We start from the raw sequence: 24,877 nt of genomic DNA on the forward strand, positions 1-24,877 counted from the left end.
GCCACCAGACTCAGAAGTCTAAATTTTTAGGCTGCATGCAACTGAGAGTCACTGAAAAATTTTAGGCAGGGAATGATATGATCAGAAATGTGCCTTCTTGGAATGTTGGTTAGATGGAGATGATCTGTTCTTCCTTTGTGGGTCTAAAACACACTGTTCTGCCTCCGTGGCACTTAACTGTCTCTTGCTTTGCAACGTGATTATCTGTGTGCTTATCTTTCTGAGCTCCTCACTGCCACTGGACTTAAGCTAATGAAAGACATAATGGATTTTGTGCTAGCATACTGTCTTACGCATGGTGGCACTCAATAAATATTTACTTCAATGAATGTGCAATAGCTTCTTAAAATGGGTTTTAAAAAAACAGGGAAAGAGAGTGGGAAGGTGAAAAAAAAAAAAAAGGTGTAACATAAATGAGCTGGACAAATTCAGATGCTCCGTGCAACCTTCAAATTCGACATGTCTGCCTAAATGGTGGCTATACTGAATGACATCCAGAGGAAAAAACTATAGTCACAAAGGAGAACTGCACTTAAAGTTACTTAAGGTCCTGTTACTGGAAGTATGTATGAAGTAGTGTCCCAGCCCATGTTCTCAGTGAATGCTCAGTTCCAGGGGTGCCTTCAGGATAAAGGGACTATTCTATCAGGAAAGTCCAGTTACATGCTTATTAGCCCCTCCACATGGAATCTGGGAGTTTGGCCCTGCGGGGGCCCTGTTCCCTGATGGCTGGTGGGATCTGGGAAGGTGGGGGAAAGAGACTGTTTAGCCTTATCCACAAAGGGGGGATATCTAGGATGGCAAGTACTTTCTATGCTGCAAAGAAAGGGGCTCTGCCTCCAAATCAAAACAGAAAGAGCAAAACACTGCACTGGGAGAAAAAATCAGCTCCGGCACTGAGTGGCAGGCCCTTAGCTCGGCAGCATGAATAATAAAGTCTATGGATGGTTTTTCTTTGCACATTACCACCTTCGACCTTTTGGAGCTCTACCACTTTTATTATCACTCCTCAGAATCACCCTGTAAATTAAATTACTTTGCACATCCAGTGTATGAGAAAAAGGAGGCAAGAGGAAACGTGACGACTTGCACGTGGCCCCTCAGCACTGGGAAAGAGCCCCAGTTCCTGGCTTTCGGACAAGACCTTCCCATTCTGCCTCACACTCGGATCTTTCTCATCCTGGCGAGGCTCCAGTGTTCGGCGATTGGGGGGGGGGAGTAACTTTCACAGGAGCCAGGATTCTGCAGAGGTAACCCAGTGGTAACAACTGCCCTCCCAACAGTTGTTGCCACTTGTATTTGAGCTTGGGGTGGGCCCCTCCGCTCTGTCAGGGCCTGGGTGGTTAAAGTGCTGTATCATAGCCAAGGGCAATACAGGCAGAGCTGAACCCCTGAGGAGCCGAGCAGCTTGGGTGGCTTCCCTAAGGGAAGTCCTGGGAAAGCAAAAGCAAAACTTAGCACCATTTGCAACTTCATGGGCTCCAAAGCCACACATGGCATGGTCTGGTCGAGCTGAGCGTGCACTGTGCTGACTGTGACAAGAACGAGTCCATTTTCTGGTCTGAGTTTCCTTCCTTCTTACTGCAAAGCCTCCAGCCTGGTCAGGCAACACCCATTATTGGCCACTACTATTTAGTCTAGCCCTATTTTTAGAGCTAGCTTGGGGTGTCAGCCTTTTATTATTTTCTTCTTTTTAAAATAACAATAGAAATATGTTAAAAATTCAAATTATATGCACGGGAATAGAATAAAAACTCTTTCCAACGGGGTAACTACTGTCCCGTCTCTTTCCTTTCTTCTCCTCCTTTTGGCCTTCACAAATACACACACCATACACATGTACGTGGTTTTTAAAATAAATAGTAACATATTTACATGTAGTTCTGCAAATTCGTTGTGTTTTTTTTTTACTCAATAAATGTATCACGAGTAACCAGCCTTGCTCACACAGGGGTTGGTACATTTTTATAATTTTAATTTTTCATCTTGAGACATTTAAATTTTACAGGAAAACACAAAAGACAATATAAATATATAGGATTCATTTAAAAAATTAGTAAATTCCTGCAATTGCTCTCCTTCTCTCCAATCACCCTGGGAGTCATTGCCCGACCAACCTCAGACCATGCAGGGAGGGGAGGAGCAAGACCACACAGTGATATCTGCCTGTAGCAGGACTTCCCAAGAGGCGGCTCAGGCTGGCTGGGTGCAGACACACAGCATCTGGAAGCTGAGCCTGCAGAATTGCAAGGCTCCTCACTTAGTGCCCACTCGCCTTTGGAGGTGCTGTTCTGGTTAGTGGCAGGTGACAAGGGGGAGTGACAAGTTCAGTGAAAGTGCAATGCTTTGCAATTGTTCCCCCTTCTGGAAATCCAGGGGCCAACGGTTTGCAAGGGCAGCTGCTTTGTTTAAACATGGGGAACTTGAGTTCCTTTCTCACCAGCACATTTTCTCTGCAGATTCTGCCTGGGCCACCCACAAGCATGTGGCTAACCCTGATAGCTATCCCCTGTCCCAGGAGGCGTGCATGCTAATCCTCACTCCAGGGCAGAGACCCGAGCCCAGGTCTGAGCTGCTATCTAGACCAACCAGATGGTGAGAGGCAGAGAGAATCCAGAGTAGTTAGAGCACCAAGGGAAAGAGCAGGGCTCTGCCCTTGAGTCAGAGGGAGGGCAAGCTTCCTCTGCAATGTTTTCCGAACACTGTGAAACGGCACTTTGGTTGTGGCCAGACTCGAGAGGTAGCAAAATGTTTGGATTCCCAGTACTTCTCTACGTGCACAACGTGCTTCTAGTCCTTTAGACACCCTGAGCAGTTTAGTCCTCACAATCATTCTCTGAGAGAGTTTATAATTCCCCATTATACAGGTGGGAAAAGTGAGGCAGAGGAAGCTAGATAATTTACCTGGGTAGCAGCAGATAGAGGATTTAAATCCAGGTACTTTGGCTCCAAAGCCCATCTACTTAACCACCAGGCTACATGCCTTCTAATACTCGTGTTTCTCAAAATGCATTACAATTGAATAGGTATATATGGAAAAAAGGGTCCACGGCACAAATATTTTGAAAAACCCTAGTTCAAAGAAAGATAAGCAGGCTTCTTTCATGCCAGACTTCTCAAGGTTTTTCTATATTAAGATGCATTTGTGATCTGTAAAAAGCATGTGGTTGTAGCATTTCCCCCAATTATTTGAGCATAGATATGTTTTCCTAGAAAAGTTTGTGAGAATAGTGTTCTGCTGGCCACACTTTGAATAAATGAGGGCAAAGCGAATTGTTAAGAACAGGGCTTAAGCTTTGGCTCTTGCTGTTGAACTCACTTTGTGACTGGAAATTGCTTAACCTGAGCCTCTGTCTCCTCATCTGCAAAATGGGAGTAACAGTAGTTCCTATTCCTATACCTTATGGTGCTGTTGTAAGGATTCAATATACATGTAAAGTTCTCAAAGTGGTGCCTGGCTCTAAGCATTCATTAAATGGGAGATATTATAATAATTAGCAAGAATATTGAATAATTTAAGAACAAAGGAATTATGAGAATTCATTAAAAGCAGAAAATCCCTGCAAATATTAACACTCTAGAGTGATCTTTGCTAATGACAGTTCCTGTCTGAATAACATGAAAAATGTTTACACAAAAGAAAATTCTAACACCATGGAGTGCATTATCATTTTGAGGCACAGAGAAACAAGGGGAAATAAAAAAAAATAGCTCAGACAAAGTTTCTTTGGCAAAGAGGGTTTGCTGATACAGAAGCGGACCAAGGACACCAGAGCCAGTTTCCTGAGCACTGAACCAAGCTGAGACTTCCTTCCCAAGGGAGAGTCCAGGTGGCTGGACCCACTGCGCTCAGGGGAAGGATGGAGATGCTGGCTGACTTTTTATGGGATAAATTCTCACAACTGAACTGAAAGTGGCTTGGCATTAATAGCACCTCTTCCTGTTCCCATCTTAAGGAGTGACTCACGCATCTGCCATTTCACTTGCAGCCACTATGGGAGAAATGTGCAGGAACTCTGACTCCACAAAAAGCGCCCCCACTTCCTGCCTGATGCAGCAAACCAAACACGTGACAAAAAACAACACCCCACCCTCCAAAAATTACCCCACTGAAACCCCCACTCCCACTGCTAGCTGCAGGAGAAGGCTACTGCTCTTTGATACCCCCACTCCCACTGCTAGCTGCAGGAGAAGGCTGCTGCTCTTTGATGCAAAAGTGGAAGCCAAGGGCAAAGGCCAGGGCTCCAGGACCCAGGGCACCCGGAACAATTTGCTTTCAGCGGGCCAGAATGGCTCTTAACACCGGGCCAGCTTCCTGTTGTGCAACTATGTAAATGAACTAGTGCTTGGGCCAGGGCCAGCTGTACTGTGTGGCAGGGATGTGTGAGTAATGTAGCCACTGGGGCAGCCTCACAGTGAAACTCCCGTAGGCAGCCCACGGGCTCAGACTCGTGATCCTGCCCCAGGGACAGGGGCCCCTCATCGGCCACCTTCTAGGCCAAGGAAAACATTCATGTGGTAACAGACCACCCGTTTCCTGGTAAGCACAGCCTGGGGAAGACAGCAGCCAGGACCATCAGGAGATGGGGACTGAGTTGGTGGGTAATTAAAATCTAGGGGATTGGACTCCAGATAAAACTCACTAGTTTCTTTGGGTCGCTTCTAATCAGCCTCAGTGTCCTCATATGTAAGATGAAAGGGTCTCCTCTCTTTTCCCAAGGCCTTGTCTGTGTAGGCATCAAATGCGTGTGTGCTTACAAATGTCAGTAACAATTTTGGAAAGTAAATGTTTCCCTCCACATTTTGCAGATGTAGAAACTGAGGCTTGGAGGAGCAAGTTATCATGGCCAAGGTCTGTCCTAGAGTTGTGGAGTCAGAATTTGAACTGACAGCTGTAAGTATTCAGATGTGTTCCCTCCTGAAATTCTACATGGGCTTCTAAGCTTCTTTAAAATGATGTTTGCAACTAAAATTAATTGTTAATTTCTTTTTTGTAAAAAATGTTTATTTTATTGATTTTAGAAGAGAGAAAGAAAAGGAGAGAGACAGGAACGTCGATCAGTTCCTGTATGTGCCCTGACCAGGATCAACAGGCAACCTCTGCTTCGGAATGATGCTCTAACCGACTGATGCATCTGGCTGGGGACTGTTAATTTCTGACATAACAATTACTTGGTAAATTATCTACTGAAAATTAAAAATCTGACTTTCATGGGTCCTTCTTGGACTACTCGTTCTTTTGCATTGCCAAATAGAATGTGCTTAGGGAACTGTGTGTGGATTTTGAAATTAGCTAAAGCAAAATCTAATTATAATGTTCACATTAAATCATTAGCAAAATTAATCACTGAAATAATTCCATGGCCAAATACACATGATTTCTGTTCTAAAGCGATCCCTTGTTCACTAGTCTAAAGAGAGTTGGTGCTGAAAGACAGAAGAGGCATATGGGTGGTGAAAAGAGCTCTGGGCCCAGGTTAAGGAGACAGGGTCTGTCCAGGCACCGGCATTAGCTAGACGTATAATTATGCAAATCATTCTTCTCTTTCTGTACTAGTAAAACAAAGGCCTTGGATTAGATCCCTGTTTCTCATCCATTCCCTAATGAACACTCTTTTGAACGTATAAACACTCACTAAACTCCATCCCCTCTGAAGACAGTGGTTCCTTTGGAACCTATTGTTACAAAAATATAAAATGACAAAATATTAACAAAAATAGTGTTCTCTTTTATGTTATTAATTACAACATCTTTATGAACTTGGACAAGAGCAATGATGTTCAAGACCTTATTTATTCAGATTACTGTCAATGTGTGGCCCCTAGAAACATTCTCTCACCCTTTACCATCCTCTGTCCGCAAATCTTGAACTTTTGCATGAAATGACCTCGAGGGATCCATTCCCTATCAAGCTCCGATTTTTATCACACACCAATTTATTTCTTAAGAAACTACACATCAGGTTTCTATTTTTTGTTTGGAATAATAAAGCAACTTTTCAGTTAGTGATTTCTGTTTTGCACTAAACCACATTCATCATGCAACAACTGAACAGCCACAGATTAATTAACTTATCAGATGCAGCCTGAACGGCTGTGCGGAGCATACAGAGGTGAATAACAGACTTGGTCACTGTCCTCACAGAGCTTTGGTCAACGCCAAGTCTTTCCCAAGATCCTGAGCCCTCCCTGTTTATCTCCAGCTTCCATCTCCCCCTGGAGCTCTGGCTTCTAATACCCACCTGTCTGCTTAACATCTCCATTTAGCTGTATCTAAAACTTACCTCCAACTTAACGTGTGTAAACAACCTCCGATCCCCTCCCACCTTGGCATTCCCCATCTCCGAAATGGCAACATCATTTACTCAAATGTTCGGGCCCCCAATACTTGGAGTCATTTTGACTCCTTTCTTCCACTCACACCCAGCAGTTAATCCAAGCGATAGCTCTACTGGCACCACTTGCAAAAACACATCCTGAACTGAGGCTTCTAGTAATTCCATGTTCCCAGCATGGTTCAGACCACCCTCATCTCTCTCCTACACTGTGGAGACGGCCTTTTAGTTGGCCTTTCCCATTTCTCTCTTGCTGCTCTACAGTTTATTTCACAATCAGTAGCTGGAGGGAAGCTTTCTAAATTCAGTCTGGTCACATTGTTCTTTTTTCTCAAACCCTTCAGTGGCTTCCTATCATTCCTAGAATAATTCTAAGTTCTTTACATGGTTTATGAGACCTTAGATCTGGCCCTTGGCCATTCCTCCAGTTTTGTCTCTCAATCTTCTAATTCTTGTGTTCTACTTGCTTTTCAATAAAAGTACAAGGCCTGTTTCCACCACAGGGCCTTAGCACATGCTGTTCCCCCTGCCTGGAATGCTCTTCCCTTAGATATGTACATGGGTTACTCTTTGTTTTTTCAGCTTTCTGCTCATATCACCTTCTCAGCAAGGCATTTTCAGATTGCCCTGCATGAAATAGCCATCACCCTACCTTACCTCTCACTTTCTTTCCTCTTACTTTGTGTCAATTTTCTTCTGACCCTGATCACTCCTTGATATAGTCTGCGTGTTTTTGTCTGCCTCTGCTCCTGCCCCTTGAATCTAAATACCACAAGGTCAAGGCCTGTCTTTTTCAATGCTCTCTGCCCAGCTCCTGGACAGGGCCTGATATGTAAGTGTTGACTAAATGACTGAGGGACATAATACCACAGGTACCACTTTCTTGAATGAGTCTTACATGTCAGCTTCAATTTTCATATTATCTCTAATCCTTACACCAACCTGACAAAGTGAATATTATAATTTTTTCACAAAGGAGGACACAGGCTGAAACTGCCCTCTGGCAGCATGGAAGAGGCAGCGCTGTCCCGGGTTTAGGCTGCATGTGTGAAACGAGAAAGCTGAGGACAGGGCAGTTTCTGGGTAGCTCAGTGACTGCTCGGTGGGTCTACGGCTGGAGGGATTCCCAACACTTCTGTGAGAAGGAGTTCACCGAAATAATTCTAGCAGCCACTAAAGCAGCAGTAAAAACTGAAAGGGACATGGTGGTGAGGGTGGAGTTGGGAATTCTGAACCACTCACTAGCTGCTTTGCCCATGGCTCGACGAGTCCTAACCATCCCTGGGCTCTCTCTCAAGGTCTGTCTTCCCACAGGGTCCCGCTCACACTGGCCTCTTTCCCCCCTATTAAAAAGAAGAGCCTCCAAGTTTGCCACTCTTCAAAGCCCATTCTCTGACCACATGGTCAGCTCTCTTTAGTTCTGAGGCAGCCAGGAGGACTTATAGAAAGGTGCCACAAAAAAGGTGGCTTGTCGCCCTCAGCTATGACCTGCTTGGGTTAGGCAGCACCCCAGCCAGACATTATGATCAGGCCTAGGCCTCAGCTAACATTATGATCAGGCCTAGGCCTCAGCTAACATTATGATCAGGCCTAAGCCTCAGCTAGACGCTTCTGAAACTCCATCAGTTCACCCAGAGGGGATCCTCTCAGAGAAGGATCCTTGCAAGTCAAGTTCAAAGACAGAGAAACCAGGCTTGTGCTTACTGTGGGAAGCAGCCCTCCCTGGGGTCAGGTGCCTCATGGAACATGGCAAACAATATACTGGGAGACCCCGTGACACACAGGAGAAACAAAGGGAAGTGAACGACACTGAGCGCCTGCTCAGCTGGGCCATGGTGAGGTCCCTCCTGCAGGTCTCCTCGGATCCAGCAGGTCTCCCTGCCCTGGGCAATGCTGAGTAAACATCAACTTATTTGTCCATCTCCCAGACCCCAACCTCACCTGTCTTCTGTTGACACATTCTGTCAACAGATCGGAACTCCAAGGACCCACGGTGTTTGCTACACCCAGTCAGGTCAAGATTAAAATTCTGGGCATAGCTCTTCCTGGTCTGAGATCCTCCCTGTCTAGGTGACATCTACAGATAGTCCATCTCCCCCACTGGGTTTGGATTTTTACGAGCTGAAGTCTCAGAAGACCACCTTAATTCCAGGCTCTGCTGGAGAACAGAACGAGTCCCTATAGCCTTCTTTCTGTCCACTGACCACCAACACGCAACAGCTGGACTAGCATGATCTTAACACAACCTAAGTTTACTGGACACCTACTGCGTGCCAGGCCCCACCTGAGGTTCCAGGGATGCGGTAGTGAGGGAAGACCAACCTTATGAAGGCCATAAAAAGTGTTATGGGTTTTGTATGGGGACGCGTGCTTCATGCTGGAAAATTTCAGAGCGAAGGGGCTCTAACTGGGCCAGGGCACCAGGGAAGTGGTGTTCAAGGCCAACATCAGAGCTGTCTACTTGAAAGGTTAGAGATGTACTCCTAATGCCCCTCCCATTACTGAGAGAGCTGGCAGATGAGCATCAGTGGTAAGGGAGGGAAGAATGTTTCCACTCCTGCAGGCTAGGAATGAAGCAGGCACAGTGAGTTCAGCTATTCAGAGACCAAATGACCGGCTTAATCTAAATCTAACGTGGCCATGAGGGCCCCTTTGAAACTGGAATTGCTGTGGGTTAGTAAGTAATTACAACTCTTTTAAAGCCACTTTTCAAAAAGCATAAACATGTTCCTATCTTTTGAACCAATAATCCTAACTCAGGGTATTTATCCTTAGGAAACAATCCAAAGTACAAGGCACTGCACAGAGATATTCACTGTGGTGTTACTGATTAAAGTATTAAAAATGAAGGGGAAAAAAGTCACAAAATACAGAAATGGATACATTACGACGTGTCAGCTAGGTGGAGTTTCTAAACCACTGAAGGTATACTTTCTAGAGACTATATTGCTATATAAAAATATTTAATATATTACACTAAGTAAAAAGATTGACCCATGCTACTCCAAGCTGTATAAAAACTATATATACAAAGGGGCAGAATGGTCTGAATACAGAAAGATGAAGTTAATTTGCTAAATGGGATTATAAATGTTGTTTTTCTATTGTTTGAGCAATAAAAATAAGACTATAACACATAAACAAATATAATTAAGTCCCCCATATTTCTTTCTCATTTATCTAAAGTAGGGGTCTGCCAATTATAGCCCATGGGCCAAATCCTGTCTGCGGTCAGTTTTTGCAAATAAAGTTTTATTGGAACATAGGAATGCCCACTTGCTTATGTATTATCCATGGCTGCTTTTACACTGTGCTGGCAGAACTGAGTAGTTGTGACAGAGTCTGTATGGTCCAAAAAGCCTATAATTGTTGCCATTTGGCCCTTCATAGAGAAAAGTGTGCCAACCTCTGATCTAGAGTAAAAAGAGCTCGTGGCTTCACTCAGAAGTTAATCGCATATATAACCTAACAGTACTTCCTGAATATGGATGAATAGAAGAAATAATCTGTTTTATACTTGCATCCACTGGTTCTTAAAAAACAAAACAAAACGTACTATTCCCCCAAATACATCTCCACATTGTTTCTTTCCACTTCAACTGGGATATGAAAGTCATGCATTAATCATATAACTTATCTAATTTGGACTCCAGTGGGGAAAAGAGACAGAGAAATGCTTCTTAATTTAAAGATTAATTCTGAGAACTAAAAAGCATTTCTTACCATTTACATTTTTTTGTTTGCTTTTTAAAGCTTCTCTGGCCTTGGCCTTGGCCCTGGCCGGTTGGCTCAGCGGTAGAGCGTCAGCCTGGCATGCGGGGGATCCGGGTTCGATTCCCGGCCAGGGCACATAGGAGAAGCGCCCATTTGCTTCTCTACCCCCCCCCTTCCTCTCTGTCTCTCTCTTCCCCTCCCGCAGCCAAGGCTCCATTGGAGCAAAGATGGCCTGGGCGCTGGGGATGGCTCCTTGGCCTCTGCCCCAAGCGCTAGAGTGGCTCTGGTCGTGGCAAAGCGACGCCCGGGAGGGGCAGAGCATCGCCCCCTGGTGGGCAGAGTGTCGCCCCTGGTGGGCGTGCCGGGTGGATCCTGGTCGGGCGCATGCGGGAGTCTGTCTGACTGTCTCTCCCCGTTTCCAGCTTCAAAAAAAAAAAAAAAAAAAAAAAAGCTTCTCTGGCCTTTGGGAAAAATAAACAAAAGAGTTTCTGATTATTCCAACTGGTTGCACACCTGGCCTTCGAGGCTCCTACCTTCTTGTGGAAGGTCATTGACACGTGCAGCCAACAGGGACTTTTCCTCCAAGCTGTTCCTTATTGCTTACAAAAATGCATTGACTAGGAATGGAAGAAAGTTCCCCATATTCTCAACCGAAGTCCCTACCAAGTTACCTGTACTATTTATTAATTACCAGGCATGTTTCCTTTTTTTACAAATTGGGGAAAGACAAGCCTATGCTTTAGAGCCAAACAGCTCATTCCCAGATTTTGGAGGAGCTGGGCTCACCCCCAACAGAAGCTGACCACCAAAGTTACAAATCGCTCTTTGATTCTAGTATCCTTTGAATTTATAACAATTAGACAGCTGTTTGACATCTAAGAACAAATTCTAAAATCAATCAAGGAAGCAAAATCTAACTCAAAAGTCACAAACTGGCAGCTGGAGGGCTGGAGTTGCCCTACAAACTGGTTTTATCTGGCCCATGAAGAATTATTTAAACAACAACAACAACAAAGCCAACATTTAGAAATAGGGAGTTTTCACATGCAAATCCAGATTGCTGGCTGCTTTACAGAGAGCACATACATCCCCACATGGCTGCAGACCCCAGGTAGGGCCCAGGCTCACTCCCCACTCTCTGTCCTGGCCTGGGTCCTTCAGCATCTGAGTTTGTGACCACGGGGTAAACGACCCTTTAGAGAGTTGTTCCAACGTTTTAAGCAGGTGGTGGGACAAATTACAAGTTTAAAAGTCAACAACCTCAGTCCTGGACTAAACTTCAGTTCCTTCTCCTTCCCACTTAGAGGCAGTTTGAAGGAGGGGAAACTGGCCAGAAAGAGATTCTCCAACAGCCTTTCTGTAATGACTTGTATTAGGATAGTCATGCAAAGGACTCACCCACAACAATGTGCATTAATACACTGGACCAAGAACTGTTCGATCCTCATGACCCCAGTTCCTGTTTCTTTCACCTGACTTCTACAACCACCTAATATTTAATCATTTAATAGATATGTACTGGGCATCTTCTGAGAACAAGCCACTATACTATGTATGCACAAAAGAATTCAGGAATTCTCTGATCCCAAGGATTTGACAAGTTCAGCTGGAGAGAAAACTTTCACACAGACCAAAGAGGAACTAACAGCTCTACCTCTGTTGCTCAGAGCTTTCATCTTCACAATTACTCTATGAGATCAGTATGATCATTATCTCACAAGAGGAATATATTTTAAAGCCTTAAGTCGTTGGTAGAGTCCAAAGAAACTGAAGAAAAATAGTGAAGAACAGCATGTACAAAGTGACACATATTAACCTTAAAAAAGAGATAAAGTCACTATTACCAATGTTAGATTGCTAGGAAATTATACCATTTGATTGGCCTCTACATCAGAGTGCTATTTCCATTCTTTGGAACATACAATGATTTTTGGTGGTACACAGTTATATATTCTTTATTTTAATATTCATTGCTAATATTTATTTTAATGTTTATTAGAAAAAGATAACCACACACAAGACCAATGGTTTAAGCATGATATTGTTTGAGAAAAGGTTAAATTAACAAGTGAGTTAATTTATAATAGGTTTAAAGAAAAAACAATACACACATATTAGATGGTATAATGGTATAAATATTCTGATGATGGTATATAAAACACTGGTGTTTTACTCACTAGCAGAGTCAGGATCCAAGCTGTCTATTAATTAATCAGGAGTAACAAAGATCTCTGATTGCTTAATGCAGAATTCTCAGTTAACACTGGGTTCACTAACAATAGCATCTCTAGGTGGAGTGTTATCCCCAAGTCACCTTCCCAGAATATGAAGTAAGGGAGGAGTGGGAAGCTGGGTGAAAAAGAAATGCTGTCCAGTATTTTGGGAATGTGAATCTTGAATTTTCAGCATCAGAAGTGAGTATGTATTACAGCTAGTACGTGAAGTAGAAGCAAGGTTCTTCTTGCTGTTGTCAGCCCTGCGTAGGCCAAACAATGTCAAAACATGATTAACTAAAACAAAATGCAATCTATTTTTGTTAATAAGTAATAAAAATTGCATCTAAATCTAAGGCATAAATGAGGCTTATATCTGCTGCCGACACAGCCTAAAGCACAGAACAAGAGTGAAACTGAGATAGGGCTGGATTAGATAAGGAGAAAGACAGGCCTGGAAGTCTTTGGAGATGAGGATCCCTCGCAAGGTGAGGCCCCAGGGAAAGGAGACAGTTTAGGTTTACTCACATCTGCCTTTGTTTGAATTTGCTTCCTAACCTTCTCTCTGTCTCTGTCTGTCTGTCTGTCTGTCTGTCTCTCTCTCTCTCTCTCTCTCTCTCTCTCACACACACACACACACACACACACACACACGCCCTATTTAAATTTGACATGTATTTTTAAAACTTCAGAAAACTCAAAGAGCAATTAAGAAAGGCTGCCATAATGCTTAAGATATTTCTATATTTCTATTCATAAGTAAACTGAATTTTTTTTGTCTGTGGAAACAGGAGCTAAGTGATGTGGCAGGGCATGTCTAGGTAAGAAACGTCCAAACCTGTTGAGAACTTAACACAAAAATTTGTTTTGAGCCAAACACAGGTTGCACTTGGAAGTAAGATCTCAACAGACTGAGACGAGCGCTTCGGCGAACAGCAGCTTGCCACTGCAGTTTCCTCTGTGCATCTGAGGCTTCAGAGGGAACTGCAAGGATGACTGCTGCGGAGGGAGGAATTGTCTGGGGCAGGGTGCAGGCGAGTCAGGATGGTGTGTTTTCTTGGGGAGGGATTATGGTTTCTTTCAAAGGTGTGTTAACCGAGATGCACAGAAACAATGGACAGGGCTTGCTTAAGGCAAAGATAAACTTTTATTTTTATTTATTTATTTATTTATTTATTGATTCATTTTAGAGAGGAGAGAGAGAGAGAGAAGGGAGGAGCAGGAAGCATCAACTCCCATATGTGCCATGACCAGACAAGTGCAGGTTTCGAACCAGCGACCTCAGCATTCCAGGTTGACGCTTTATCCACTGCGCCACCACAGGTCAGGCGGCAAAGATAAACTTTTTACCGAAAAGTTACAGGCCTGGGGCATGATTACCCACCAGAACGTGCCCAGTTAGGAATTTATGATCATATTACTCTGTGAGGTTACTTTCCATAGAAACCCCTCCTTAAAAAAACTTTTTTTTTTATTGATTTGAGAGAGAGAGAGAGAGAGAGAGAGAGAGAGAGAGAAAGGAGGTGGGGAGGAGTGGGAAGCACCAACTAGTAGTTGCTTCTTGACCAGGCAAGCCTGGGGTTTTGAACTGGGGACATCAGCACTCCAGGTCTATGCTCTATCCACTGTGCCACCCCAGTTCAAGCAGAACCCCCCCTCTTTTTTTCTATCCAGATTTTTTTCAAAGGAATTGGTCCCTAAGATTTGGGAACATCAGTCAGGTGCTAAATAATTTTCTGGAAATATATCAAGATGTAGAAAATGGTATCGATAGAATACAAAAAATGGTCAGTACTGTAATAATACAAACAAATATAACAATAAGCTACTCTGGATATGTGAGAGAGGGGTGGGAGAGACAGAAGGAAAGATGAGAAAGGGAGGTGGGAAGGAAGATGAGGAGAGGGAGGGAGAAGGGCAGAGAGAGAGAGAGAGAATTCTCAAAGGGCATTGCTTGAATGATGATAATACTGACAATAGTTTTAGCAGTACCTACTGGGTCTTACTGTATACCAGGCACCGTGCTAAGTGCTATGCAAGGACCACCTCATTTAATCTTCATACTAACCCTATCATCCCCACTTCAAACCAAGGCCTGAAGAAATTAAGTAAATTGGAGCTAGCATATCAGCACTGAGATCAGTAGACGACTCCAAGCCTTTGCTTTGAAACACCGGTCCCTCAGTTGCCTCCTAAGCAAGGTGATTCCAGTCTAAGCAGCAGGGTAGAATTCCCAACTGCTTGCTTAAGTGAACTTAGAGCCCAAGCTGCAATTCTCAGGGTGTCCGAGGAAAGGCAGAGGCTACTGGTGGTGGTGTTCCTTCCTCCCTGTGCCCCACGCCATCACATAGCTCTCTAAATCTCTGATTTTCAGATATATAAAGAATGTTCATGAGAAGAGGTGCCAGTGTGTAGTCTCCGGAGAGCCCACACACATATCATTATGAAAATGGATAGAGACAGCAACAGGTCCAGAATCAAGAAGTGTAACCATGACACATTGAACTGCTAGGACTCAGGTGTTTTTGTGAGGGGCTATGAAAATGCTATCCATTTCATCCTGCCTGTAACCCTACAAAGTATGCATTAACCCCATGTTACAGAGGCGAAGAGTGAGGCCCAGAGAGCTTCAATCACTTGTGCCAAATCACGCACCTAATAAGGGGTAGGTCCAGGATTTGAACCTAGGCCTCTCTAGTTTCAAACCCTCCCTTCTGGCATATCACTTAAGGGAGTATGTCATCCCATTTGAAACAACAGCCAGGAGTGGTGTCTAAATTCACAGACTGCATCGATGCTGTCTGGGCATAACCAGCTCAGCCATTTACTAGCTGTCAAAAGACTTACCTTGTCTGTGCTTATTTCCTCATTTGTAAGATGGGAATAATAACCATACCTTTCCTCTCAGGTTGTACTGAGGAATGAGTGAGCTAATATTTGTCAAGTGTTTACTTACATGTTTGTGAAATAAAAAAATCCAAACTTCTGTCTTCTGTAGGCATCTATATGCAGCCGGCAAACAAAGCACTAATGGATATATTATCAATGGAAATGTATCTCATCAGCTCTCGCAGTGGTCATCGCAGCAAACCCACAAACACTGCCCGTGGGACTCGGGAGGCTTTCATCTGAACTGCTGGACGGGAGAATACATGGGGAACGGAGTCCTAGGCTTTCGTCTCAGATCCAACATGAATTAGCTGTGTGACTTGGAGAGGGCATTTCATTCTTCTGGGCTTCAGCTCTTCCCACGTTAAAAGCTGCTGAGCTGGCCTGACCTGTGGTGGCGCAGTGGATAAAGCGTCGACCTGGAAATGCTGAAATCGCCGGTTCGAAACCCTGGGCTTGCCTGGTCAAGGCACATATAGGAGTTGATGCTTCCAGCTGCTCCCCCCTTTCTCTCTTTCCTCTCTCCCCCCCCCTTTCTAAAATGAATAAATAAAAAAAATTTTTAAAAAGCTGCTGAGCCCCAGTGTGACCAGTGGCAACAAGGAAGGAAAAGAGGTCAGACAGACATGGGATCCAAGTGCCCTGGGTTCTGGTCCACCAGAATTTTATAACTTTCAACAAATGATTTCATTTTTTTGAATTTCAATTTCCTCTTCTCTAAGCTCCTGTCCCCCTTACCTCACAGGGTTCGGGGCAAATAAGTAAGCACATTTGAGAGCCTGTTGGCAAAGATGATTCAACAAGAGCATCTCCTGCTTTTGGGTAACAGGTGTGCACTTAATAAATATTTGTAGAAATGATTCTGTGATTTAGAACAGCCTGGAATAACCCCCCTATTACTTGTCTGTCCCCCTAGAATCTAAGGTCTCCAAAGGCAGTACATCTCTGCCAATATTCCTATACTTGATAACAAGTTAGTACTTAAAAGAAATGTTTATTGGTTGAATTTGTGGAAGTAGGAATATGTGAATCAATGAATAAATGACTTAGAAGTAGCACGATGAGCAAAAACAAACAAAAATCAACCAACCAACCAACCAACCAAACAAACAAACAAAAAAACCCTATGTAAAGATTTTAATTAATGCCCAAAGTACTGAGAAACAACAAGGAAAGATATGCAGGTATAAAGGTCTGTATCACCCTCTAAATTCTTTTCTCTGGGGAGGTGGTTTGAGTGCGGAAAGGCAAAGTTAAGATACTATAAAGTGGTTAAATTAACATACTCAGCAGGTTCACCAACTTTCTAGAGCTGAATACCAACTGAGATAATTAAAGGCCAGAGCCTTCTTCATTTTTTTAAATTGACTCCCCTATAAACTACCTGCTGACAAAGGCATAATTAAGTTGACTCCAGTGAGAAACAGAAGGAAACTTTTCTCTTCCATTCTTAATTAAAAAGAAGTCCCCACTTTGCCTCCAAGCTCAATAAGCACTCAAATTCACTAGAACTAAAAGGAACCACCGTTTTTTGTTCTGTTTCCCCTTTCTTTTTAAAATTAAGCCTGCAACATCCTTTATTCCCAGTGACCAATCCGTCAGAGGCTCAGAAGTAGACGGGCTGGGAAGAGCACCCAGAGGGAGGCAGCTACCGTGCCAGGAGGTGTGCACACCAGCTCTTGACTGGGGAAAGGAGAAATAAATGCCCAGGAACCTCCCCCATTACTGTTCGCTGGGTGGCCTAAAATACAATCTGCAATTTTTAAAAATACTATTCTAAAAATAGGGAGTTTGGCTTAAATCCACGAGTTGGTGTTTTGATTTTTAAATTGTGTACCAGTAAGTAATTCAGGGAGTTTGCAATTTTATTTTGATTTCAACGTCCTAGACCATTTGTTCTCTCAGAATATGGGAAAATGTGAAAGGAGGTAAAAGGGCGGTGGGTGATAATGGAGCAGAAGGCTTAACTTCCAGTTTGAAAGCAAAAGCTAGCTACACATCCCTAAAACAAGTAACATGTTTTAAGGGTGTGTGTGTGTGTGTGTGTGTGTGTGTGTGTGTGTGTGTGTGTGTATGGGGGGTATAATTCACTCAGAATGAAAGAAAAACTGGTAAGTTTCAACTTACTCATATCTTTCCTGATGTCATTTCTGGAACTGACCTTCATGCACACAAAACTGCAAATAATTCCTAGCAGTCAGCTTTAAAAGTAAAAAGAATCTTTGAGTGTTGGGTGATCCAAACATGGTCTCTGGGATAAGAATTTTAAAGTCTCCATAAAGTAACAATCATAATCAGAATGTATTTCAAAAAAGATGTGCTATTCCGGTTGGCTCAGCGGTAGAGTGTCGGCCTAGCGTGCGGAGGACCCGGGTTCGATTCCCGGCCAGGGCACACAGGAGAAGCGCCTATTTGCTTCTCTACCCCTCCGCCGCGCTTTCCTCTCTGTCTCTCTCTTCCCCTCCCGCAGCCAAGGCTCCATTGGAGCGGAGATGGCCCGGGCGCTGGGGATGGCTCTGTGGCCTCTGCCTCAGGCGCTAGAGTGGCTCTGGTCGCAACATGGCGACGCCCAGGATGGGCAGAGCATCGCCCCCTGGTGGGCAGAGCGTCGCCCCTGGTGGGCGTGCCGGGTGGATCCCGGTCGGGCGCATGCGGGAGTCTATCTGACTGTCTCTCCCTGTTTCCAGCTTCAGAAAAATGAAAGAAAGAAAGAAAAAAAAAGTGCTATTACAGCATCTTAATGAATGAAGATTCATTGGAAATTGGGCTATTGTAAAATGAGAGTGGGGTGCGTGGCAAGTGTTATAAGAAGCTGCTTGCTTCTGGTCAAAAAGTTTGAAGTCCCTTAAATATTTTATTGCACTTGTGAATTTTAGGAACACCATTTTCAGCTAATCTCTAGAGTATAAAGATTTGGAATTGTGTTTGTGTGAGTGTAGCATCATGTGTGAACCATGAGGGCCACCATCTCTCCCCCTCTCCCCGGAACAAACACCCACAAACCAATGGGAATGCTCTGAAGGTTAAATTGGATAGTTTAGCTGTCCAGGAATGTATGTTATGCAAACAATGTTGGCTCCCTGTGCCAAGGCAGAGATACTGTGGGACTTGAGGCTGCTGGCCACGAGGACAAGGATGGTAGAGCATGCAGTTCTACTTACTGGGGCAAAGTGGGAACTCTCAGAGATTGTTTGCCATGTGTCATTCTCCTAATCTGCAAAGGACAAACCATTACAGAACGGGCTATATTAAAACCAGAGACTGTTAGTCTGCATGCGGGGAGGAGGAATGAAGAGAAAGGGAGGGCAGGAATAAAAAGCTCTCCTTTTAGGGAGAAAAAAGAGGGAGAGAACCTGCAAAGGGGCCAACAATACACTTCTAAAAGGACACTTCTGCTTGCAAAAGGGTTCTCTAGAAGAAGGGAGGTTCTGCGTATTTCAGAGTCAGGTTAAAATCAATAAAGAACTTCTGGCTTTTCAGATGCTAGTGGCAAAGACACTAACGTAGGCTGCCAATCAAAGATCAATTCCATAAGGAGGTCAGAGAAGCCCAGGAAGGGTACTATAGACTTCTAGGAAAATGCAATTTGCTTTACAAAAATCTGCTTTATGCATTTTTCTTCCTTCACAGGGAATGTGGGGGTCTTCAATCAAGGTGGCAAAAAGGGGACAGGAAGCAGAACAGGGGTTTGGAGAAAGCAGGAAGGGAAGGACTGCAGTGTCTCTCCCAGGGATGGCGGGTGGTTTATTTGCACCCTCTTACAGTTCCCGAAATAATTAACATGAGCTGCCATTCTTGTTTTTCCAGTCATGATTTCATCCAGTCCTTGCAGAAACTCAGAATTAAATGTCATGGTTTTGTTTTCTAGAAAGAAAAACTCCCCCAAAACAAGGGAGTTCTGCATACCGCTGAGAGCATGTGAGACCTGAAACGTTTGTGAGTGCACTAATCATTAACATGCTCTTCCGAAGGCAGGATGGCCCCTTTCTCTGCTGACGATCGCATTTCCTTCCATTGGCTCCTGCCCTGTCCTGGTTTACTTTCTGTTTCTCCCACTCATTTCCATGCATTCTTCTGAAACACATGCGAAGTCCAGAAGAACCTCTCCCTTTCTGCCTACTGACTCAACCCTCCCCTCACAAACCCACGTTTTTCAATATAAATTCTGACTTGTTTTTCCAAGACCTCTCCATCTTGTCATTCCCCTGGGAAGTGGGGGATGGAGAGGGGGAGGAGCTCCTTCCTTCTTAAATAATACAGTAGAATAAAGTAGAGGTAAGCTCTGTAAGAAACCATACATTTTAAAAAAGGTGTCTGAGAGGAAGACTAGTCTGGTAATTAAAAATGTGGAGGGAGACAGCTCTGGGTTTGCATCCTGGCTTTGCCGCTGACTAGCAGCGACACTCTGGATTGGTTACTTAGTCTTCCTAAACCTCAATTTTTCTCACCTGCAAAATGGAGATAATAATGTAAAAACCCTTCCAGGGTTGAAAGGAGAATTAAATGAGACACAGAAGGTGAAGTGCTTCTAGTTCTTGAAACATAGTAAACACTAGACAAATGTTTGCTTTATTATCGTTACTATTATTATTATTTTAATGTAAACCCTTTGGATAGAAATGTTACCCTACCTCCCTCAATGCACAAAGAGTACCAAGAACTCAGAGCTTCTAAAAGCTAAAGAGCAGCATTGTAAGAAAGGCTCAGGTGCAGCTATTTGCCAATTGCAGCCCCTGGGAAGCCCTTTTCAGCGGTGATAAGCAGAACAGAGCAAAGGGCCTAATTTTAGGCGTTTCCAATGAGGACACAGTGGTTGATCTGAATGCCTTACCTAGCAGACCAGCAGCAGCCACCCCCCCCCCCCCCCCCCCCATCCACAGGCTGTCAGCCTTCCCGGGGAGATGCAACACAGCCCTGGACTCAGGAATTTACAGCCAACTTGCCCCCCTCACCATGTCCCTTCTCCCTTCTTGTGACCTCAAGGCTTGAGAGAAATGACAAACAGCTCCTTCTCACAAATAAAGCAAGGATCCTGCTGCTGGTATCAAGGCCTGTCCCATTTGTAGACGCTCCCAGAAAATAACACAAAACACACAAAGACAGGCAGGCTCCAAAGCTCAGTGAGGCTCTGATTCACCAGGGCGTACTTCAGAGCTGGAACTTCGGGGTTGGGAGGCACACCACTGCCAGTCTGCCAAAAGCCTATCTTTCTTTAAAAAAAAAAAGAAAAGAGAAAGAAAAAAAGCGAACCTTTCCTAATAAGGTAATGCCACATGCCATTTGTGGTTTCAAATTGCTCAGCACTCCAGGATCGTATGACATTCAGGGCAGCCATCCCTTTATGCTTGTGCAAGGCTCTCCAGGAAGAATGAGAGAGTCTTTGGTGTGCCTGTGGGGATTACAAATGAATGGAGAACATGCTTTGCCGGTGGGACCCCACATTTTCCTGATTAACCACACTGGCCTCCTGTCCCTCCTTTGCACGCTGCCCGCAGGACTACGCTTTGTAGGCCCAGGCACTGTGAAAGCTCTCGGGCTGCTCTGCATGCATGCTTTCTCTCTCCAACTAGGTACAAGCTTGTCAAGGCCAGAAAATGTTCTTTTATTTCGTTTCACCCTGCTATGCTTATCATAGCGTAATCCACCCAGCAGTTAATAAATGTTTGACGATGGAGCAGTGCTGAGAATTTTACAGAGCAGTAGGTGATCACTGTATACCATCAACCCCCAACTTATAAATAGGCAGGGTTTCAAAAGTTGGTTTCAAAGAAGGTACTTACGAAGCATATTTTCCCATAGAAACAGTGTTATAACTGGGGGTTAGGTTTCCAAGTCTGCTCGTTTCTCAGAATATCCAATTCGTATTTATACACCCTCTCACTGAGCCATTTCATTTGTCTCAGACTCACAACCAGACTGGCGGTGAACGTGTGGAATACGTGCTCTCCATTTAATGGTTCCACTTAGTTACAATATCAGTGACTTGCACTGATTCCCTTATTGGATGTATTTTCATATTTTATGATACTTTATGTTGGTAATGATTAGATACTTCAAAAATAACATTAAGAAGAAATTATTTCTGCTCATTGTTAAAAAAGATGCATGTACTTTTGTTTTTATTTTTGCATTAAAACACAGGGGTGGGCAAAAGTAGGAAGAATAAATTCTGTGTTTTGCATGCTCACAACTGTAAACCTATGTTTGCCCACCTCTTTTTTTCCCAATGGTTTTAAACTACACTTATTTGGGTTACCCTGGACTTTCCCAACCACTTACTCCCTCCCTCCCTCTTCTCCTATATATCCATTTATATTCTACCTATTTCCAAAAATTATATGTAGAAAAAAATCAACCTCCAGGACTAGCCATTTGCATTTTTGTTCATATATATGTAATAAATATATATTAATATATTGTAAATATTTCTTTATTTTGAGCCATTGAAATATTTTTTTAGCCACTAAATAAATGAATGACCTTAGCTTTTAAAGGAAAAACTATAGTTCACAAAAAAAGCAGCATTAGCAAGACACAGAGAGAGAATATTGGTCTGCCTCTGAGAGTAACACTGTAAATGTAGAAAAAAGCTTCCCATGGCTCAGAGAGGACAGACACCATCCATGCCCAGCTCATGGCGAGGACAGCCTGGGGCCTCGGTGCCCAGTCTCCTGCAGAGCCCGCAGTGTGGCAGCTCTGTGAGAACACTGTCCATTGTCCAGGATGGGGCCTTCCAGAAGGTCAGGGACCATTAGCACAAAATACATGCACCCAAATGCCTGTCTTTGTATTGTTCCCTATAATAGCTCTCTGTATACTTAGTAATCTAAAAAGTCATACTTTAGCCCTTGTTCCCATGCAATAGCATCCTGAAAAGATAAATCCAAATGATTTTCCAGGAAGAAAACCAAGAGGTCTCGTGTATTTCTTAGACTGGCAGAAAAGATTATCCTGCGGATATTCTAGAAGTGCCAAATCCAAGTAAGCAAATGGGAAGCTCTCCCAAACTTAGCATGCTAAACTCATGTACTAAATGTGCCTCTCCCCATCTTTTGGAGTTCACAGCTGCCTTTCTAACCCAAATCAGCTTTGAATGTCACATAACAGAGCTGTCAGGTTAATGACCATGAAGTGTGACAAGTACCAGAGCATTTGTATCACATCTGTCTTTCAACGAGAATGGTTACCAAGACACAAGAAACTGCAATCTCTTCTCCACCCCACTGCCCTGGTAGGAACTCAACATGGCTCATCCTTGACTGATTAAGTTGACCCTTTCATGGAAAGAACCTAAATTATAGGTGTTCTCGTTAGTTGCCCTTTTCTTACATCAGCTCTTAGAGAAAATCTAACATATATTCCTTTACTCTTTATTTAAATTTTTTTGAAATGAAATTTAATGGGATGACATGGATCAACAAGAGTACATAGAGTTTCTGTGGACATTTCTATAGCCTTTAAGCTGCTGACTGTACTATGTGCCCGGCACCCAAAGTCAAATAGTTTTCCACACTATTTGTCCCTCCCCCACTTTACTCTTACCATTGGGAGAAATGTAATTTAACCAACATGGTGCCTCATTACCCCACGTTCATCTTTTCTTGGTGTTTCAGGATGTTGCTCTGCTTCCAGCTCTGATCAGTGACAAGAGGGCAGCCATCTAGCTGGAGCAAGTGTGGGAGACTGGTCTCAATGCGCTTGGATGCCAACGGACATCTTTAAAAGTACGATCACTTACTTTACAAAGTTTCACACCTAAACAGAGCATTGTTGTTTGTCTCTGAGAAATGCCAAGTGTTCATTCAGGCAGGGGTGGGAATAATAGGTTTATGTGGTCAGATCCCAGTTATTTGAACTATGCTAATTTTAGGAAGGCAGATGTGTGGCATGTCTGCACCCGGCAGACATCACTAATGGATCACAATCCTCTTTCCTCTTGGACCCAGACACGAGTTAATTAATACCTCTTTCCAACACTTGGCTCCAATCCACTGTAGGCGGTACATAATGTTGAAAACGATTAGCTATTCCTATTCTAATTGATTTTGTACACTTTAAATTCTTACTTTTATGCAATGACAGTTGGCTAAGATATCATTATTTTAGCAGCATTCTTTCTGTTCTCAGCTAATCCCTCCACTAGTCTAAGCTACAAATAATATGAGCTGTCAGCTATCGCATGTTTACTATGTGCCAGACACTGTTAGACATCAAATGACAACTTATGCCCCCGTGTCTCGACAGAAATCCCAAAGAGGGGAAGGGTAGCTCAAATTTGATCTGTGTGACAGCTTCCACCCTTTCCCTGGTGGCTCCCAGGCTAAATTAGTGGCCTTATGTTGGCCTCCTACAGTGCCACCATGCACTGACCTCACTGTACTCCAGTGGCCAGTCTATGCAACTGTCTTCCCTACCCACCTCTATAGCACAGGACCTATGTATCACTCACCTGAGACAGCCCAGCACCTGGAGCTCTGCTGAGTACATAATGTGTGTTCATTTCAAACAAAACAAAACACTCCTGTTTTTAATTAAACACTCTCAAGGCTTCAACTCAGAGCTCCACAATGAACAGATGAGCAGAAACAACTGCTACTGCAGGAGGGAGACCACGTACAATACATCAGCAAGCACGGTGTGCTGGCTCAGACACACAGGAGCCGAGGCGGCAGGGCCTGACCACTGACAGCACTACGGCCACCCATGCTGTTCCTGCCTCCCTGCTTCACTGCTATTTTTTTCTTCTTTTTGGCCTTTCCCCACCGACCATGCTGCACTGTGTTCTACTCAGTTCCCTGCCCTCACACTGGTCAAGCGGCAGGGCAGTGGTGAATAGATTCTTGGAAGGGATCGGTAGTAAGAGGAGCACCGGCCTGCAATGGGAGAGCAGGGACCTGGTTCCAGCACGCCCTGTACCTCTTGGGTAGTTTCATCCAGGCTTGTCAGTGGGAGAAGGCCTGCCCCAGCAGGACAGGTGGTGTGTACTAAGTGTGACGGTGTATTTCAGCACTCTGCCAAGTTAAAAGCAGGTTATCACTTCTTTTTGTGACGTTGCTGTGTAAAGGGGTGGTGTTGTCACTCTTGCATATCCCCTTGCCTTTATGGCCACCTCCCACGCTCCTCTAGCCCACTCTGTGCAGCTCATTTTACTGTCAAATACAAGAACCCGACTGTCCCTGGTCTGTGCTCAGACCTGCAGACTCGTGACCTTTTGAAATGTTGCTCATGGCATTTTTTTTTTCGCCTCCATTCCGACTCACCATCATCTCTGCAGACATCCTTAGGAGGATCAAGTGTAACTAACCTGCCAGCATTGCCCACAGGCTCCTGTGTGTTGACTCCTGATTACCTCCCCAGCTTGTTCTGACCCCACCCACCTCCCACACACTAAGCTCCAATCATACCTGAACTCACCATTCCTGTCCCCGCTGCCAAGCCCCGCCCACGGCTGTGGTCTCCCGCTCCGGGAGTGGCGTCCCCGTCTGGGCAGCTGCCCCAGCCAGACACTCTGGAGTCACTCTGGCTCCTCCTCTCGCTCCTGCTGCACCTCCTTTTCTTTCTTTTTTTCCTTCATTATTTTTTTTTTTAAGATTTTTTAAAAATTGATTTTACAGAAAGAGGAGAGAGGTAAGGGGTATGAGAAGTATCAACTCATAGTTGCCTCATTATATCACTGATTGTTGTATGTGCTTTGACCAGGCAAGCCCTGAGTTTTGAACTGGCGAC

General features: G+C 44.1%; 1 protein-coding gene and 1 long non-coding RNA gene across 4 annotated transcripts in view; one reads left to right on the top strand and one right to left on the bottom strand.

Annotated features, from left to right (window-relative positions):
- GNG12 (G protein subunit gamma 12) overlaps window positions 1-24,877 on the bottom strand; it is a 137,307-nt gene that overhangs the window by 26,174 nt on the left and 86,256 nt on the right. The window lies entirely within an intron of this gene.
- Window positions 4,412-5,201, top strand: LOC136397702 (uncharacterized). Its single transcript, XR_010749904.1, has 3 exons — window positions 4,412-4,540; window positions 4,810-4,894; window positions 5,023-5,201. It is a non-coding gene; the product is annotated as an uncharacterized lncRNA (long non-coding RNA).

This window comes from Saccopteryx leptura, chromosome 3, assembly GCF_036850995.1.
Source record: "Saccopteryx leptura isolate mSacLep1 chromosome 3, mSacLep1_pri_phased_curated, whole genome shotgun sequence".
NCBI lineage: Eukaryota > Metazoa > Chordata > Mammalia > Chiroptera > Emballonuridae > Saccopteryx > Saccopteryx leptura.